Here is a 6,205-nt window from a genome sequence, read left to right as displayed (position 1 = left end):
GAAAAATAGTTATACATAAAAAAAGCAAAAAAAACCAACAATAAATGTAAATAAACATCGGTTTTTCTCTTACAATAGTGTTTCTTAGAAAGTGTACTTTCATTGATTCGTAATATGAACTTCATATAGTTATACACATTAAATTGAATTTTGTATATCATCAAATAATTTCAAAGTAAAATGTTTAGGACTATTTTTGATTCAATGAAATAAATTATATCGGCGAAAAAATAGCTTAAGAATTATTTGTCAAAGCTTACATTTGTGAGCAAACCCTCTGCATAAGAATAATTACATATACAAAAATGTTTCGTTTGTGGAAATGGCAAAGAAAAAAATAACAGAATGGATAATAAAGTGAACCAATTTCATCGATATTAATGACGTGGAATTTATTGCTCACTGTAATGCATATCAAATAGATATATATATATATATTCTACTTATATGATTATAGTCATGAATTTGGTTTATTTTGAAGAGAACATCTATATTCAAACACAACGTGTCGAATTTTACATCTGTACCCAGTCACTTATATATGTCTTTACCGACACATTTGTTCAGTAGGTTGCAGTTCTCAACGTATTAGGCTTCATGGACCGTTGCTACAATGTGCACTTTATTCAGGAGACCAAAATATCATAGCTATGGTGAAAGGATTATTTACAATGAGAGATTGTAACGGCAAAGGACCATCTGTAGCGTTCATAATATGTTTTTTTAGTGTTTCTTGACACGGGCATGTTGCTTTGATTCTGACTATTGAGAAATGTGTTACACTGGCAGTTAGTCATATGAACATGTTTTTCGTAAGGAACACCCATTCGACTTACAACAGTTTATAAAAAAATACCCTGTTTATTTTTTCTGCTACACAATTAATGTGGAAAGACGATATATTTAATGTTATTGGATAAAACTAAAATGGGTGGAAAGACGATATATTTGATGTTATTGGATAAAACTAAAATGGGTGGAAAGACGATATATTTGATGTTATTGGATAAAACTAAAATGGGTGGAAAGACGATATATTTGATGTTATTGGATAAAACTAAAATGGGTGGAAAGATTCTAATTAGAAGTAGAATTAACAGCTTATGTTTTTTATTTGTTTATTTAAGGTATTAAGCTCTAAACTTTGGTTGAAAATTCAGACTTCTTACTTACTAGTCGCTAGACAAACTTAGCCATTCAGATAGTTTGCACCAGTATAAAAGAATCAATATTTGTTAAGTTTCAACTCCGCAGCGGCTTCGCCTAGTAGACTTCTGGAAAGCCCCCCTACCATTCATACACGTTTACATAATAAGCGACTGCCACGTTGAACCTGTAAAGGGGGGGGGGGAATCGATGATCTTATTCCAACTACATATATAGAGTGATACGGTATTTGATGTAAGTGTCGTTCTTTTCATAATTATGTAGAAGAGGGGGGGGGGTCGAACTAAAGTATTGTTTGAAATATAAAAAATACGAAACTGATCGTATTCTTAGTTAATCATTTGTACATATGAAAATTCTTGTTTTTACGATATCCAAAACATATAATACGAGCCGTTAACGTAGAAAGACCAAGCACCGTACTATCGTACAAACCACCGATAATTGGTTGGGATTATGTTCTTAGCAGTAACTCTCTTCCAGTAACGAGTTGAGATAAGAACCCATGTTACAAGGGTTGGATGTTTGAAAAAAAAAGAAGAGAGAATACGTTTATGATTGTTTTCTCAATTGTTAGCTCATCAGTAGCGCCTATCCTTCCACCACCGATGGTTTACTTTGTTATGCCCTTGCAGGGGGGATTTTACGCAATGTACTGAGATCATTGTTGTCTCACTGAAGTCAGTGTCGCCTATGACGGCTTCCAAGGGCTGTTTGAGCAATACAAAAGTACAGATGTCCATGGAAGATGTCTTCAAATTATAATTTCTGTTGACATACAAAAATATGTCATTAAATATAATTATGGAGAAACTGACATGTTGACTTATATATTGAATCAATTCAAAGACTGTTTTATTTGTGATGTAGTAGTATCAGCACATTAGCGACGATCTGTGGAGTTCATCTTTGGATTTACCTGGATTATTACCTGGATTGTTTACCAGATGTACACAACTGATGAAATAATACATTCTAATCTTTATAAGATAAACGTAATAGTATATTTAATTACCCATACTCAATATCGGGTATATGTTTAGGTTTGATCAAATTTTAGGCAGTTCGCTATGATCAAAAGTCAATGTTAATTCCCGCTGTGGCTTACAAGCATTATACTTTCTTCGGAAAAACGAACATTTTGCAACATGCTTTACATCATAATTTTAAATAAATGTTATCAAATATACAGCATCTTCAACTACAACCGTTAAGATCCCGCAAAGCTTTTGTTTGTTTGTTTGTTTGTAATTAAGCACAAAGCTACACAATGAGCTATCTGTGCTCTGCCCACCACGGGTATCGAAACCCGGATTCTAGCGTTGTAAGTCCGCAGATATACCGCTGTGCCACTGGGGGCCCCCCGCAAAGCTAACCTTAACTTCTCTCCAGGAAATTCATACACACTAAAATATAAACGTCTTAAATAATTAACTCTATTAAAATATTATTTTCATATTTATATATATATATATATAATCATCAATCTTACTTAATAGAAAACAAAAGCAAAATAAAAAAAATTACTCTACAAAATATATTACGTTTTCGCATTTAATTGGAATTTTATATAATGATTATATTTGTTAATTTTTGTAATCTTTTCTACTCAATAGTTAATTTTATATAGGTTTTTACTAAAAGAATATTATTTATTGTGTCTCATAAGGTCAGTTATTTAATTTGATACTGTCTTATATTGTGCCATAATTATTTTTTAACTGGCAACAACCCTATAATTTCATTCTTGTATTCATCTAATAGTGATTTATTTTATATTTATCACCACAATAAGTTTGATACTTATAACATAAATATATAAATTATTTATCAGAAACATATCCATAATTCTAAAATAATTCATTTGAATTTTGAAAATACTCCCTAAAATATTCAAAACACTTTAATTAACTGTTAAATCTTCAAGACTTAAAATCTTATTAAGGAGGTTAGTCAAAAGTAACTCCATACACTTAAATTTCCTTACCTAATATCTAATTAACATAACATTGAAGAAAGTAATATATACGTATATAAAGGAGATACAATTTGAATTTTAGTGAAAACTGCAGCACCGCTTCTTAATTTTTACACACACATATAATTAACATGTTTGTTTCATCTAAAATGTTGCCTGAAAATCATATCTAAAAATATTTAATTTTGCTTAACTACTTTAATTTTTGCACGATTGTAAGTTACCTTTATGTAGTTTAAACATGTCAATGAGTAATAAATCTAGATTATCTAAAAATACGTCTATTTGATGTATGAAACGTTTTTTTTAACATTTATATAAACATGTTTAGCAGTCAATGATCTCTTTATTCTTTGTAGTTTGATACTTAATAACCAGCTTAAACTATGATATTGTTAACAAGTATATATATTGAACAATCTAAGTCTCTTTCTATGATATCATTCACATCTATATAAATAAATGTCAATATTTGTGTGTAACTGTTCTATATACGTTTCCACATTTCTTGATCAATCAACACCTAACTTGACGCAGTGATACAGGATGGCATGAGGAAGGTCGTAGGGGGTTGGTCCCCCCTCTAATTTCATACCTAATTTCGGAAACCTACCAATGTTATATATCCCTCCGCATTAGAATGAACTATGTAACCACTATTGCTAGAATTCTTGAAAACAGTATGTCTTACTTTTCAGTATTGGTGCCTTTATGTATTTTTGTTGCACTTTTAATGCTTATTATGTTAAGAAAAAATAGAAGCACAATTTCCTATCTTTTGTTACAAACAAGTTTTTATTTCACCGGGTACTCCAGTTAGTAAATTATAAAAACGGTATTTGTTCTAGAATAGGAAAAACATCGGATAATTTTATTTCTTTACTTTGTATTTCAGTAAAGAACCCCCCCCCCCTCATTTAAATATTATTTGCGATAGCCATTCCTAATTTAGAAGTGATAGACCATAGGAAAAGTAGGTAGTCAACACCACCCATCGCGAACTCTTGGGATACTCTTCTATGAAAAAAAAAAGTGGATTTGACCGTCACATATTGCATCATGGAACGAACATATTCATTGACTGAATGGGACCCACCAATTGCGAGTCGAGCGTCATAACCATCAGGCCATGCCAGGTATATTTAGATAGCGTAACAACTATTACTGTTTCCATAGGTTGTCTACACTCATGAATAGTTTCGCAGTATGGATTAGTCCCTAAGGAAGTGGACACACAGACTGTATTAACCTTTGAAAGGATTTCTCGGTTTCTAAATGCAATTTTCCAAACAACACAAGGCATAATTCGACTTATTAAGACGCAAGTATGATAGTATCTAAATTTAATTCTCTGAATCTGCTTAAGTAAAAGAAAAAGAGAGAATAAACCAGGCCATTTTAAACGTTTTGCTGGCAACAACTTCGGCCAATTTTGTGTGATCATTATTTCAGAGGGACAGCTCGATTTCCTCTCCTGGGGTCTCATTATTTTGTGTCGTATGTTTCATACGGTTTTGTATTTCTGAACAACAACAACAACAAAAAAAAGATTATAATGAGCTTAAAGGAAATATTTGTTTTATTTAATCTTTCAAAATCTTAGTTCTTGAAAATACAAATCACATTGTCAGAAAAATACAATAATGAAGTTTGACTAAAATCTATCTCCCCGGTGGCTCAGTGGTAAGTCTGAGGTGAGGGCTTTAACGCTAAAGATCGATTTTAAATATTTGCGATTTTGTGCAGCTTTGTGCTTAACAACAAATATATAAACTAGTATCTTGTCAGTGGCTGTGAAGTATGATTGAATGTACAAATAAATGTCTTTGTAGATACATTCAAAACTTATTTTTATCTTGTTCATTTGAAATGTTATACAAAAACAGAATTCTAAATGTAAAACATTTGTCTTTTAGAGCTTTTTTAACAGAATTCTAAATATAAAACATTTGTCTTTTAGAGCTTTTTTAACTGAATTCTAAATGTAAAACATTTGTCTTCTAGAGCTCTTTAACGGAATTCTAAATGTAAAACATTTGTCTTTTAGAGCTTTTTTAACAGAATTCTAAATATAAAACATTTGTCTCTTAGAGCTTTTTTAACAGAATTCTAAATATAAAACATTTGACTCTTAGAGTTTTTTTTAACAGAATTCTAAATGTAAAACATTTGTCTTTTAGAGCTTTTTTAACAGAATTCTAAATATAAAACATTTGACTCTTAGGGTTTTTTTAACAGAATTCTAAATATAAAACATTTGTCTTTTAGAGCTGTTTAACAGAATTCTAAATATAAAACATTTGTCTATTAGAGTTTTTAATATAATTCTAAATATAAAACCTTTGTCTTTTAGAGCTTTTTTAACATAATTCTAAATATAAAACATTTGCCTTTTAGAGCTTTTTTTAACCATTTCTTCATAGTTAACAAAAAGTGAAGAGGAATAATAATTCTTTAGCCTCTAATGATATAAAAGGAAGTGAACAAAATATTGACTAATTAGAATGACACTGTAAATCCGGATTGTGGATCTATAATGCACTGTAGGGCCTGGCATGGCCCGGTGGATAAGTCACTCGACTCGCAATCCGAGGGTCGCGGGTTCGCGTCCTTGTCGCACCAAACATGCCCACTTGGGCGTGGGGCTAGCAACTTCACCCCGATAACAATCTGCTACAGAAACTGCAACAAAAACACTTCCGTCCACTTGGAACGACAGGAACTTAGAAGAAGAAGAATGCACTGTATAGAGACACATCTATTCTGTATGTTAGTTGGTGTTTTAAGAAGACGTTTACTATAAAATAAATCCGAAATAAAGGCGATACATAATTCAAGAATGAATTGCATAAAAAATCTTCGTCATAATTATAAACTTTTAAAATTTCAAAACTGAATATCAATAAACAAGCATTTGTCACCTCCGCCACAGAAGGTGGACGGGGGTTATGTTTTCACTTCTGTGTGTGTGTGTTTGTTTATTTGTGCATATGTGTTTGTTTGTGCATGTGTTTGTGTGTTTGTCAGCAAGATTTCTCGAAAACGGGTGAATGGATTTGA

The sequence above is a fragment of the Limulus polyphemus genome, unplaced genomic scaffold, assembly GCF_000517525.1.
Source record: "Limulus polyphemus unplaced genomic scaffold, Limulus_polyphemus-2.1.2 Scaffold617, whole genome shotgun sequence".
NCBI classification, from domain to species: Eukaryota; Metazoa; Arthropoda; class Merostomata; order Xiphosura; family Limulidae; genus Limulus; species Limulus polyphemus.
The sequence above is the reverse complement of the archived record's forward strand: the minus strand, read 5'-3'. Positions refer to the sequence as shown.